Source organism: Delphinapterus leucas, chromosome X (assembly GCF_059928025.1).
Source record: "Delphinapterus leucas isolate spDelLeu-1000000601 "Yukka" chromosome X, BTC_Dleu_Yukka2, whole genome shotgun sequence".
Taxonomy (NCBI): domain Eukaryota; kingdom Metazoa; phylum Chordata; class Mammalia; order Artiodactyla; family Monodontidae; genus Delphinapterus; species Delphinapterus leucas.
Genome location: NC_143150.1, coordinates 100,263,235 through 100,277,461, shown reverse-complemented (window position 1 = coordinate 100,277,461; position 14,227 = coordinate 100,263,235). Strand labels below are relative to the sequence as shown.

The following is a 14,227-nucleotide window of genomic DNA, read 5'->3' as shown; positions in this document are numbered from 1 at the left end:
TGAAGCAAGTGCTGGGTGCAAACTATTAGATTGGAAATTGGAGAACTAATGAGTGAAATGATTAAAGGATGAAAAAAGGATCTGGCAAGTCATGAGCAGAAGACAGCATGGAATCTTATTTCCTTGTGTTCCTTCTTTATTTCCCACAAGAATTTTTTCTAACCTTGTATGTGTCAGGCTTTGTAATTAATGCCAGAGCTACATTGTTCCCCTGCCTCAGAGGTCTGGGTGAAGTGAAAGATTCAGGCATAAAGAAGAGGGGGTTGCTGGTACTAGGAGAGCAAGGGGAATAGCAATAACTACTTTACTTTGCATGTGACTTTCCCATTTCTAATGTGTGATGGGGTGCGTAGGGGCTTCATTAACAAGGAAAGAAATTGCAGGACAAAAGCAGGATTTGGAAGAAAAACTGAGTTTCATTTCTTATCAATTGAGGAGGAAAGATCCATTAGTCAATTTTAACTACAGAACTGAAGATTAGGAGAAGGGGAGGCCAGAGATTTGATTTGCAAGTCATTTACTTGCCAGCAGTCAAGCAGAGAACTAGAACTACATCCACCTGGTGTGTCTTGTGGAGACTGGACTAGTGAATGAGAAAAAGGCTGAGATAACTTGTGAGTCCCCTTCTGGGCCTTTGAGTAACTATTAATAGGAAGGAGGGTAACCAGGAGGTGGGGTACTAGTGAAGTAGACAGCTCTGGAATACCAACTCTGACAGTTTGGTTCTGAAATTTCCTTCATTTCTTAAACAAGAGGCATCTCATAAATAAGCAATTGGGGGAAAATTAAGCTCACATCATGTATTAATGAGAACATTTGGGGGTTTATGCAAGAGAAACCAATTTGAGCTAGCTTCAGCAAAATAAGATTATCTTATGAGAATGCAGGGGTGCATCATAGCAGCCAAGGGTAAGAATGCCACTGTAACCAGGAGGTGGACAGCCACTGAGAATCCAGGCTTGGCTCCACTCTGTTTACCTCCTTTCCCTTTGTGTCTCTTCCCTTTCTTAACTTGTTTTTTATCTTTCTCCTGATGCCATAGGTCCTAAATTTATATTATAGCTCCAGACACCCAGTGTTACTAATTTCCCCTTTCTAATCCCCAGGCAAGTTCTAAATCCCATTCTAAATCCCCAGGCAAGTTCTCTGATTGGGCCAGCATGGGTGAGAGGGTCCATCCTGATCCAATCAAGTGTGTGTGTGTGTGTGTGTGTGTGTGTGTGTGTGTGTGTGTGTGTGTGTGTGTGTGTGTGTGTGTGTGTGTGTGTGTGTGTGTGTGTGTGTGTGTGTGTGTGTGTGTGTGTGTGTATTTGGAGCGTGGGAAAACCTATGAACGTGTGGAAGTATTTCCAGGCCAACTAAATCATTAGACCTGGGGGTGGTATCCAGACATCAGTATCTGTTAGAAGTGTCCCAGTTTGGGAACCAATGCCTTAGGCTCTATTATTTTTATGAAAATAAAGACTATGGTAGGGTTAATAATGCCCCCACCATGTCCATGTGCTAGTAGCGAGAACCTGTGGAAATATTATGTTAAATGGCAAAGGGGCATTAAAGTTTCAGATGGAATTGAGGTTGCTAAAAAACTGACCTTAAAATAAGGAGATTGTTTTGGATTATCTGGGTGGGACTGATATAATCACAAAAGTCCTTAAATGTGGAAGAGGTAAGCAGAATTGTCAGTGTGAGAGAGGAATGTCATTGCTGGCTTTACAGCAATGGAAAGGAAAGGGCCATTATCCAGGGTGTGTGGATGGTGTCTGGAAAGTGGAAAAGTCAAGAAAAATCATTCTCCCTTAGAACCTCCATAAAGGAACTCAACCCATCTGGCACCTTGATTTTAGCCCAGTGTGACGCTTTTCAGACTTCTGACCTCTAGAGCTGTAATACATTTGTGTTGTTTTAAGCCATGAAGTTTGTGGTGATTTTTTTAACAGCAGCCATGGAAAACCAATACAGAGACATTATTGAGAAGACTGGTTAGTACTTGAATAAAAGAGAGAGAGATCAAAGATAATTCCAAGGCTGTATTCGTTAAATACAGTTGTTCCATGGTGAATATTGAACTTTTTTTTTTTTTTTGGTCTCTCTAGCGCTTCTGTTCTGAAGATAGCATCTCCTTCTACCTTCTGTTTTCATTTAGAAATTTTCTCTTCATTTTTTTCCTCCAACTCTGAGTTTCTACTGGGGGGTACCATTCTTATGTCCCACCTGCACTTTCTCTCCAAGAATGGTTATATGACTCAGCCTCACCCAGTCATGCTCTTTATCTGGTGTTCTAAAAATGGAAACTTCGGGAAGAGAGGTACTTTCTGTCTGCTGACAGCTTGGTAGATGTGAGCCCACAATTTGTCCGAAGCCATGGTTCCAAGTGTACAGAACATGACTTGGAGGTTCTGAAGAGTGAACCCTTCCAAGAGAGGCAGGGTTGAGAGCCTAATCTGGAATTTGAAGCATTCAGTTACTGGTTCCATTTATTCTTAAGGCCAATCATAGACTTCCCTTTCGCAACTTGGGTTACACAATAACTTTCTTTTTGCCTAAGCTACTTCATTTTAGTTTTCATCACTTCAATCAAAATATTCAGACAAAAAAAATATTCAGACAAATTCAGACATAAAATAAGAAAATAAATCCATAATCAAATGAAAGTGAACAAACATATATCTGCATCTATTAAAGATGCAAAAAGTATCTTTATTAACACAGTGTTATTGTTTTTTTCTTTTAGCACCTTCTGTATGCAAAACATTTTACCAGTGAAGTAACTAGGACAAGGTCCTACTTCCAGGCACTTACAGATTTATTCAGCCTACAGAGTCTGTCTACATTTACCAGTATACATACCCTCTTGCAGTCTGTTCTTACTGCAGTCCCCCTATGCTTATTTGACAAAAGCAAAACAGAAATGAGTTCAGAAAGTCTGGTTTGTAAAATACACAAACGGAAGAATCACAAAGGTTAATGGGAAGAATTTCAGGATATTCAGATCTCTAAGGGCAATGACCAGTCTCTCCCCAAAAATGTTCCTTTCCCATTTCGGTCAGAATACTTGCTGGGAAGGACTATTGGTGTGGCCCTGTGGCAATTCTATTATCCTTAATAAGCCAAATGTTTCTTAGTTCCATCATAACTAAAGTAAAAAGAAGAAAGGAAAAGTAATTTGGAATAAATCACTTCAGGCCCACAGGCCAATTCACTTTGGATTCACTCAGGTGTGTTTGTTTTAATAGCTGATCTGAAGGCATGTGAGATACCACAGCTTACCAGATTTTAAACAGAAAAGTACAGAACTTAAAACTAAGCACGCATGCAGCATGGAATAATAATCAAGTTAGGCTTCTTAAAATGCTAACTGCCAGAAAACCTGAAACCAATAGAGCAAAATTCACAGGACAACACAGGCTGAATATTCTGTTTCTCAGAGGGGCTTTTAAGAAGGCTCAAATTCTGAGGTAGCTCCCTAAAAAGCAGGGTCAGTAATGGGTCTTATTTGACAACATGTGTTCTTCTCCCCAAGATATTCGGGTAGGTTTGTTCAAGACTTTTTTTTTTTTTTTTTTTTTTTAAGAAAAAGCAGATGTTGTCAGCAAAAGGCCAGAACAGCAGAAGAGTTTGTTCTCAGGGAAAGGGCTGAACTGTAACAGTGGGCAACGGTTGGAAAGTCACCAACCACGTTCTGGGCTCACACAGCAGAGACATGTTAACTAGGGTGCCCTGCACAGGCGGTTTGTGGGTGAGAAATTTCCATGCCGCTTACCATGGGCTGAGGACACCGCGCAATGAGGAGAGAGGCCAGTGGGCGGAATAGTGTGTGGGGAGGTAGGCATGTAAAAGGGTGAAAGGCTCGCGAGGATCTAGGGTGGGTCCAGGGAGAGGCGTGCTGACGCAGGGGGGCTGGCTAGCTTGGCCCCGCGCCATGCTGGGCTTTCTGGAGTGTGAATGTGCGTGGGGTGCACCCAGGGGCCTCGACGACTTCTCTTGCCAGTGATATTTATAACAGATCTCAAGAGTGGAAAGCTCTAACGCGGTGCCCTGAGCGCTAAGTCTTCCGAACCTAGGCGGCGGAGGCCCCGCCCCTCTGTTTCCCACCCTGCCTGGCCCCTCCCCTCCCCTTCCTAACTCCGCCCGGGCCCCGCCCCCGCCGCTTCCCACCGCCCTTCCCGTCGGCTCCTGGCTCCTCCTGGGCTCGGCGGCAGTGGGAAGGCGCAAGCGCGGTTGGCGGCCGGCAGGAACGCGGAGTAGTGGCGCGGGACGCGCGGTGAGTGCGGTGGCGGCGCGGGGCTCGCAGCCGGGGAACGTGGTTCGGGCGGGCGTCCGGGGAGGGTTCGGAACGTATGCGGGTGGCGGCCCGGGGAGACGTCGGCCCCATAAGGAGAAACCTGCCAGACGTGCGGCAGCGGGGCTGGTCTCGCTGCCGGACAGTGTCCGGCCCCGGCCGCGTGGGGAGCTGAGTGCGTGGTGGCGGGAGCGGGAGAGGGTATGTGTGAGGAGAAATTGAAGGAAAGAGCTCCAGAGGCTGGAAGTCCGGACTCAGGCTTGGCAGAACCGGGAACCTCGCCAAGAGCGCTGGAGGGTGTCCCAGCTTCAAGTTCAGTACCCTCGCTTGGTGCCCCTGAGCGGCGGGCGTCCCGGGCCTGTCCCTTCCCCCGCGCTGCCGTCTCGGAGTGCAGAGTTGCCAGGAACATTCCGCGTCGCGGGGGGAGAGGATTTGGAGGAGGTGGGCTGTCGCCGCAAGCTTGTGCCAAGGAGGGAGTGGCATTCGTGTGACTTTCTTCACCCCGCCCCCGGGAATGTGTCCGTCTTCTGGTACATTGTGCTCATGGACGTTTTAACAAAGGCTATGACTGTTTTCTAGGCAGTGGCTGGTGACAGCGGGGGCGGGTCGGTGGAGGGGGGGCGCACGAGGTCGCTGTGCGGCCCTGGGGGAATGGGGAGCGGGGGGGCAGGCTTGGGGGGAGTGGAAGGAAGGGAACAACCCTCCTGGCTCAGCTTTTTCCTCCTTCCTGGTCCGCTGATTTTGATCAGTGGTAGAAACAACCTCGAGAAGGATGTGAGTGGAAATGAGTGTGTGTGTTCAGACTGGCTGCAGCCATTGGTTTTGTAATTGTGCTGTTGATGTATTTTCTAAGTGTCCCTTAAGGAGAAAGGCGAAATTAATGGAATTTAAGAGGAAATACTTGAACGGAAGGTTGAAGAGGTGGAGTGCCAAAACTTAGAACTAAATTAATGCTTTGAGATAGTTATACTATAAATTAAGCCAAACTTTGAAGGATGTGGAGATGTGAAAGTTAGAGTAAGTGGAAGTTGGTTAGGGTGTGGTTGATTGTTTGGTATTGGGGATATAAAACACCAGGGCAGGGGCTTCCCTGGTGGCGCAGTGGTTGAGAGTCCGCCTGCCGATGCAGGGGACCGGGTTCGTGCCCCGGTCCGGGAAGATTCCACATGCCGCGGAGCGGCTGGGCCCGTGAGCCATGGCCGCTGAGCCTGCGCGTCCGGAGCCTGTGCTCCGCAACGGGAGAGGCCGCAACAGTGAGAGGCCCGCGTACCGCAAAAACAAAAAAAACGACCAGGGCAAATATTGTAATTTTAGATAAGATTCTGAGGCTTTCATTTTCAAGCTTAGGATCTTTATGGAAAGTAGTATGTGTTCCCAAGCATAGATGTTGATATTTTTACTCATTTGTTTAACTTAATACAATAAAACAAACTGAACTTCTTCCTCCTCCACCCCTTTCCCTCGATTGTGAATCCTGTTTTATAAACATTTACTTTCAGATCTGAAGTGTGTTTAAAGGCTCAGTACCCCCTCCAACCCCCAAATCATGAAGTGAGCACGATTTCTTCTTGTGTTATTGTCATTTTATTCTTTCTTTTACTGTTATTTTAAGTTAAATGCCACTAACATTACCAGATTTGGGGAGGGAGGTGCTAGGGATACTTCCCTTTTCCAGTGGCTAATGAACTCCTATTCATCCCTTCAGACTCAGCCCAATTCACCACTTGGAAAAAGTGCCAGATCCATCAGAATGAATTAGTCACCCCCCTTTTCTGCTAAACTGATACTACTGGCCTTATTTCTCTCTTGCTACTGGAACGTCAGTCTTCTGTGTTATCCCAGTACCTAGGGCTGCTGGGTAGGTACTAAGTGCCTAATGAATACACTTAGATGTTAATAAGTGCTGTTGGAAAGATAGTAATTTGTATCACATAAAGTTCATGGGGTAATGGAAGAAATTCAAAATGCTGAAATTATTTAGTATTTGAACAACATTATTTGGAATATGGATAAGAAACAAGTATGGAAATATGTTCCCATGTATTAGTCTGTGGATTATCCTTCTAAAAGAGGTGAAAAAGCTTTGCGGATATCGACAAAATAGACATCAGAAAAAGGCCAATTCTTTTAAAAGGTCAACTTCTGACACTGAAACAAGTGAAAAGTCAACATGAAAGGAAGATTAATCATTTGTAGAAAGACACAAATAGGTTGCTGCTGGAATTTAGGAAATTTGTAAGCGGATTAAGCTGGCCAGATGGTATGTTATGAAAGCTAATGTAACTAAAGAAGCTGTAACCTATTAGACCAATTAGAGAGACTAGTCAATTGCATTATACTCCTCCTAAAAGGTGATTTGAGTATTTGGCTAATGAGTCTCTTCACTTTAGAGTGCCCTCAATAGGCTTGTCCTATTTTCTGCCAGCCAGTTCTCTTCAGTGCACCAGCACCACTGGCCTTCTAGTCACCTCCGGCTCATAACAGGGATTATCTTCCTCTTGCCCCTCAACACTCAAGCTCATCACCCCTACACCTAGCTTTCGTCTGCTAGATGGATTTACCCATCGCAGAGAATACCGTGAGCAAATGTTTACTCAGCTTATAAGTGAAGAAAATTGATACTTTAGTTTTAAAAATGAGTCAGGATTGACTACTTGGTTACTCCAGGCTTCTGTGCCTGCAAAGCAGAAAACCTATTCTGGCTCTTAGTAAACTTGTAAGGTTTCTCCCCTCAATTTATCCCCTCTCCACCTGTATGTAAAAGCCCTTTTTCTTCATGTCACTTTTAAAATATATATATAATATTAACCACTGTTCCCCTCAAAACACTGCAAGTTAGTGTCTGGTTTTTGTCAGTAAAACTTGGGAATCAGAGAGAATGAATGAGTAGCCGCCATAAAACATATTCTAAAAAAGTTCTACATCCTCTGTGGTCTGTAGATTCACTGAAAAAACAAAAAAAAAACCCAACTACTGTGATTAAGGCTTCCTACTTAAAACTTTCCTCACCTGGACTTCCTCCCTTTTTTCTGGTTTTTCCTCTCATTCTTTGACCAGTCAACCTCAGTCACTTCCACTGAGTCTTCTTCTTAGGATTCTGTCCAAGACTCCTTCTTTCCCACTCTTTGCAGGAGACAATAATATGGTGGTCAAGGGCGTGAAATTTGGAGGCAAGATGTTAAAAATCTTTCTCTAAGTGTCAGTTTCCTCATCTGTAAACATGATAATTATAACAGCTGATAAGTGAGATCAAGTGTATTAACAGCTTACCATAATATCTAGCACATACTAATTGCCCTAATAATGGTAGCTATCGTTATTCCTAATTGCCATTTCTTATGACAAGTACTATAATTTCACTAGCAGTTAACTTCAAAATATGGATATATTGACATCTACTGTGTTGGAGCTTCAGTCCTGTGATTGTAGATTCCTCCCATATTTCTAAAACAGGTGGCTTAGCACAGTGGTTCCCAAACATCAGCATGCATAATAATCACAAGAATGTGTAGATTTCTGGGCCCCATCCCTGGAGTTTCTGATGTCTGGGATGGGGCCTGAGGAGTTTTCATTTCTTACAAGTTTCCAAATGATAGTGATGCTGCTGACCCTTGGATCACATTGAGAGACACTGATCTAGATGGATTAAGACAAATTGGCAGGGAGGAAGGGAGACCAAAAATATAAAAGACCAAAAAGTTATCGAAGAGAGGAGCATACTTAAAAGCGGGTGGTATCAAATATCTTGTAAAGTTTGGAAAGGATAAAACTAAGAGAACACAGTTGGATTTGGTGACCAGGAGCCTTTTTGTTTGTTTTTCATGTGTGTCAGATACAGAGGGTTGATTTAATTATACTCCTCAGTTGGTGGAATATTATTATTATGACCAGAAAAAACATATGGCAGGTATTTGAGGTAATGGTTCTTAATCTGGGGTGTGCATTAGACTCTGTTAGGGAGTTGTTTTCACCAGCATACTTATGTTTAGTGCCCTTCCCCCCAATGCAAACTCATCAAGTCAGAATTTCAGTGTGTGGAACCTGGGCATGAAAAAATTCCAGGAGATTTTCATGTACGCCCTGGTTAAGAACCACTTCTTTGAACAATGATGGTCAGGAAGTAGAAGCAGTGAAAATAAACCAAGTTTTTGGTAAATTGTTGATGAAGTGAGAAGGGAAGAAAAAAACTGGAGTTTGAGAATTTTAAGGGATCAAGAAAACAGGAATGTGTAAAAAGAGGTAAAAAGCCTGCTGGAGTGTTTGAAGGTGTAATGCTAAGGGGATATAATTGATGAAATAGAGAACTGGAGCCAGAGGGCAGGAGGGAATAGAATCGGGCACCAAGAGAATAGAGGGGAAAAGAATGAGTGAAGAAACATAAATCTAAAAGTAGAGAGGGGAGAAGTTGAAGGAACACTCCTTAAGGGAGGTTGTTTGCACACTACTGTTCAGTGGAACTTAAATAGTCCATGAACTCTATGGATTTTTCAAGGTTAGTAATGCTGGTAAATAAACTAGTCAGTTCAGCTACTCCAGCTGCCTCTAATGGTTACACAGTTGTGTTTTTTCACAACTTTTCTCATTTAGAAGAATTTTTTGAAATTAAGTCTAGACTTGCTGTGCTGTAATGCTGTTGCCCCAGCCCTTGCCATAAGATGACATATCGTAAGTATTTATATGATTATTTTTCAACAAATGTTTGTGTGCCTCTCAGTTGCCAGGCATTGTTCTAAGAACTAAGGATACAGCAGTGAATAAAATATTTGTATTTTATTGGAAATTTCTGTCCTCAAGGAGCTCACATCCTATTTGAGGGAGGAAGATAACAAAATAAATAAATAAAATACAAGTGTGCATGTGTGTGCTCTCTCTCTCTCTCTGTGTGTGTGTATATATATATACATATATACATACACCTATATGTATATATGTGTATGTATGTAAAGTTATAAAGTGTTGCATTCTTTGGAGAAATACAAAGTAGGGAAAGTGAATAGTGGAGCATCTATAGGTATTCACCAGTAGTTGAATAGAGTCTATTGGAGGGTGGTGATCAGGGAAGACTTCGCTGTCAGCAAAGACTTGTAAGAGATGAGAAAACCATTTATTTGGAGGAAGAGCTTTCTGGGCACAGAGAACAGCAAGTATAGAGGTCCTGAGGTGGTACCTTTTTGAGACCTTTTTGCTAGGAATCACAAAACAGTCCTTGTGGTTAGAGTAGCATGAATGAGTGGGGATGAATAATAAGAAACAGGATCAGATAAGTAAGAAGGTGTGTTGGAGGGTGGGAAGAGCATGTAGGGCTATTCAGCTCCTTGTGAGAGGACATTGTAAGGTTATTGAGTGAGAAGGAAAGCCATGAAGCGTTTGAAGAGTGAAATGATGTGATCTGATTTATTTTTTGCAAGGATCAATCTGAGTGCTTTGTGGAGAATAGATTATAAGGGGAGCAAGAACAGAAGAGACCAATTTGAGGAGAGGTTGTGGTGGCTCGGACCAAGACAGTATAATGCTGGAGGTATGATAAGTGATCAGATTTCCTGCTCACTTATTGGAAGTGGAATTGGAAGGGGAATGTGACGAAGCATGAGAGTCAGGGATGACGCCGAGGATTTTGATCTGAACAACTAGAAGGATGGAGTAGCTATTTAGTGAGATATGGAAGATTGTTGGAGAAGAAAATTTGAGAGAAGGAAGACCAAGGATTCAGTACTAGGCATGCTGAGTCTGAGATGACTGTTTGATATCCAGGTGGAATTCAGGAGAGTGGCATGGGTGGACAGGAAGCTCTGGGAATGGAACAAATCATTACAAGGAAAGAGAAAGGGTTACTCCTTTGCTTTAAAAACATTAATGAACTGGTTTTTAGAGCATTTTAGGTTCACAGCAAAATTGAGCAGAAAATACAGAGTTCCCATATACCCACAAACACACACGAACTCTTCCACTATGAACATCCTGCAACATAGTGGTACCTTTGTTATAAGCAGTGAACCTGCACTGACACATCATTATCACCTAAAGTCCATAGTTTACATTAGAGTTCACTCTTGGTGTTGTACATTGTGTGGGTTTGGATAAATGTTTAATGACATGCATCTACCATTGTAACATCATACAGAATAGTTTTGCTGCCCTAAAAATCCTCTGTGCTCTGCCTATTGATCCCTGGTAACCCTGGTCTTCTTACTGTTTCCATAGATTTACCTTTTCTAGAATGTCATATTGTTGGAGTTCCACAGTACGTGAACTTTTTACATTGGCTTCTTTCATGTAGCAATATGCGTTACTTTCCTCCATGTCTTTTCATGGCTTGATAGCTCATTTCTTTTCAGTGCTGAATAATATTCAGTTGTCTGGATATATCACAATTTATCCATTAATTTACCAAAGGACATCTTGGTTGCTTCCCAGTTTTGGCAACTGTGAATAAAGCTGCTGTAAACATCTATGTGTAGGCTTTTTTGTGGACACAATTGCTGGATAATATGATAAGAGTATGTTTAACTTTGTAAGAAACTGCCAGTTTGTATTCCAAAGTGGCTGTACCATTTTACATCTCCACCTACAATGGATGAGAATTCCTGTTGCTCCACATTTTCACTAGCATTTGTTTTTTTCAGTGTTTTGGATTTTGGTCGTTCAAATAGGTGTGTAGTAATATCTCATTGCTTTAATTTGGAATTCACCAATGATATAAGATATTAAACATTGTTTCATATGCTTACTTGGCATCTGTATATTTTCTTTTTCAGGTGTCTGTTCAGATCTTTTGCCCATTTTATTTATTTATTTATTTTTTGAACATCTTTATAGGAGTATAATTGCTTTACAATGGTGTGTTAGTTTCTGCTTTATAACAAAGTGAATCAGTTATACATATGTTCCCATATCTCTTCACTCTGGTGTCTCCCTCCCTCCCACTCTCCCTATCCCACCCCTCTAGGTGGTCACAAAGCACCGAGCTGATCTCCCTGTGCTATGAGGCTGCTTCCCACTAGCTATCTATTTTACGTTTGATAGTGTATATATGTCCATGCCACTCTCTCACTCCGTCACAGCTTACCCTTCCCCCTCCCCATATCCTCAAGTCCATTCTCTAGTAGGTCTGTGTCTTTATTCCTCTCTTACCCCTAGGTTCTAAATGACATTTTTTTCCTTAAATTCCATATAGATGTGTTAGCATATGGTATTTGTATTTCTCTTTCTGACTTGCTTCACTCTGTATGACAGACTCTAGGTCCATCCACCTGACTACAAATAGCTCAATTTCGTTTCTTTTTATGGCTGAGTAATATTCCATTGTATGTATGTGCCACATCTTCTTTATCCATTCATCCGATGATGGGCACTTAGGTTGTTTCCATCTCTGGGCTATTGTAAATAGAGCTGCAATGAACATTTTGGTACATGACTCTTATTGAGTTATGGTTTTCTCAGGGTATATGCCCACTAGCGGGATTGCTGGGTCATATGGTAGTTCTATTTGTAGTTTTTTAAGGAACCTCCATACTGTTCTCCATAGTGGCTGTACCAGTTCACATTCCAACCAGCAGTGCAAGAGTGTTCCCTTTTCTCCACAACCTCTCCAGCATTTATTGTTTGTAGATTTTTTGATGATGGCCATTCTGACCGGTGTGAGATGATATCTCATTGCAATTTGATTTGCATTTCTCTAATGATTAATGATGTTCTGCATTCTTTCATGTGTTTGTTGGCAGTCTGTATATCTTCTTTGGAGAAATGTCTATTTAGGTCTTCTGCCCATTTTTGGATTGGGTTGTTTGTTCTTTTGATATTGAGCGGCATGAGCTGCTTATAAATTTTGGAGATTAATCCTTTGTCAGTTGCTTCATTTGCAAATATTTTCTCCCATTCTGAGGGTGGTCTTTTCGTCTTGTTTATGGTTTCCTTTGCTGTGCAAAAGATTTTAAGTTTCATTACGTCCCATTTGTTTATTTTGTTTTTACTTCATTTCTCTAGGAGGTGTGTCAAAAATGATCTTGCTGTGCTTTATTTCATAGAGTGTTCTGCCTATGTTTTCCTCTAAGAGTTTGATAGTTTCTGGCCTTACATTTAGGTCTTTAATCCATTTTGAGCTTATTTTTGTGTATGGTGTTACGGCGTGATCTAATCTCATACTTTTACATATACCTCTCCAGTATTCCCAGCACCACTTATTGAAGAGGCTGTCCTTTCTCCACTGTACATTTCTGCCTCCTTTATAAAAGATAAGGTGACCGTATGTGCCTGGGTTTATCTCTGGGCTTTCTATCCTGTTCCATTGATCTTTCTGTTTTTGTGCCAGTACCATACTGTCTTGATTACTGTAGCTTTGTAGTATAGTCTGAAGTCAGGGAGCCTGATTCCTCCAGCTCCGTTTTTTTGTTCTCAAGATTGCTTTGGCTATTCGGGGTCTTTTGTGTTTCCATACAAATTGTGAAATTTTTTGTTCTAGTTCTGTGAAAAATGCCATTGGTAGCTTGATAGGGATTGCATTGAATCTTTAGATTGCTTTGGGTAGTAGAGTCATTTTCACAATGTTGATTCTTCCAATCCAAGAACATGGTATATTTCTCCATCTATTTGTATCATCTTTAATTTCCTTCATCAGTGTCTTATAATTTTCTGCATACAGGTCTTTTGTCTCCTTAGGTTTATTCCTAGATATTTTATTCTTTTTGTTGCAGTGGTAAGTGGGAGTGTTTTCTTGATTTCCCTTTCATATTTTTCATCATTAGTGTATAGGAATGCCAGAGATTTCTGTGCATTAATTTTGTATCCTGCTACTTTACCAAATTCATTGATTAGATCTAGTAGTTTTCTGGTAGCATTTTTAGGAGTCTCTATGTATAGTATCATGTCATCTGCAAACAGTGACAGCTTTACTTCTTCTTTTCTGATTTGGATTCCTTTTATTTCCTTTTCTTCTCTGATTGCTGTGGCTAAAACTTCCAAAACTATGTTGAATTAGAGTGGTGAGAGTGGGCAACCTTGTCTTGTTCCTGATCTTAGTGGAAATGCTTTCAGTTTTTCATCATTGAGGACGATGTTGGCTGTGGGTTTGTCATGTATGGCCTTTATTATGTTGAGGAAAGTTCCCTCTATGCCTACTTTCTGCAGGGTTTTTATCATAAATGGGTGTTGAATTTTGTCGAAAGCTTTCTCTGCATTTATTGAGATGATCATATGGTTTTTCTCCTTCAATTTGTTAATATGGTGTATCACATTGATTGATTTGCGTATATTGAAGAATCCTCGCATTCCTGGAATAAACCCCACTTGATCATGGTGTATGATCCTTTTAATGTGCTGTTGGATTCTGTTTGCTAGTATTTTGTTGAGGATTTTTGCATCTTGTTCATCAGTGATATTGGCCTGTAGTTTTCTTTCTTTGTGACATCCTTGTCTGGTTTTGGTATCATCATGACGGTGGCCTCGTAGAATGAGTTTGAGAGTGTTCCTCCCTCTGCTAGATTTTGGAAGAGTTTGAGAAGGATACGTGTTAGCTCTTCTCTAAATGTTTGATAGAATTCGCCTGTGAAGCCATCTGGCCCTAGGCTTTAGTTTGTTGGAAGTTTTTTAATCACAGTTGCAATTTCAGTGCTTCTGATTGGTCTATTTATATTTTCTATTTCTTCCCGATTCGGTCTTGGCTGGTTGTGCATTTCTAAGAATTTATCCATTTCTTCCAGGTTGTCCATTTTATTGGCATAGAGTTGCTTGTAGTAATCTCTCATGATCCTTTGTATTTCTGCAGTGTCAGTTGTTACTTCTCCTTTTTCATTTCTAACTCTATTGACTTGAGTCTTCTCCCTTTTTTTCTTGATGAGTCTGGCTAATGGTTTATCAATTTTGTTTATCTTCTCAAAGAACCAGCTTTTAGTTTTATTGATCTTTGCTATCATTTCCTTCATTTCTTTTTCATTTATTTCTGATCTGATCTTT

General features: G+C 41.5%; 1 protein-coding gene across 8 annotated transcripts in view; it reads left to right on the top strand.

Annotated features, from left to right (window-relative positions):
- Nucleotides 1–14,227, top strand: part of PRRG1 (proline rich and Gla domain 1) — a 229,482-nt gene that overhangs the window by 85,021 nt on the left and 130,234 nt on the right. For 3 of the 8 annotated variants that reach the window (XM_089905008.1, XM_089905006.1, XM_089905001.1), the window contains exon 1: nucleotides 4,141–4,261. The exons of 4 other annotated variants lie outside the window; for them this stretch is intronic. The gene's annotated coding sequence lies outside the window, so the exon portion shown is untranslated. Of the gene's footprint in view, nucleotides 1–4,140; nucleotides 4,262–14,227 lie in introns of those variants that run through there. One more of the 8 variants, XM_089904996.1, reaches the window with a different exon arrangement.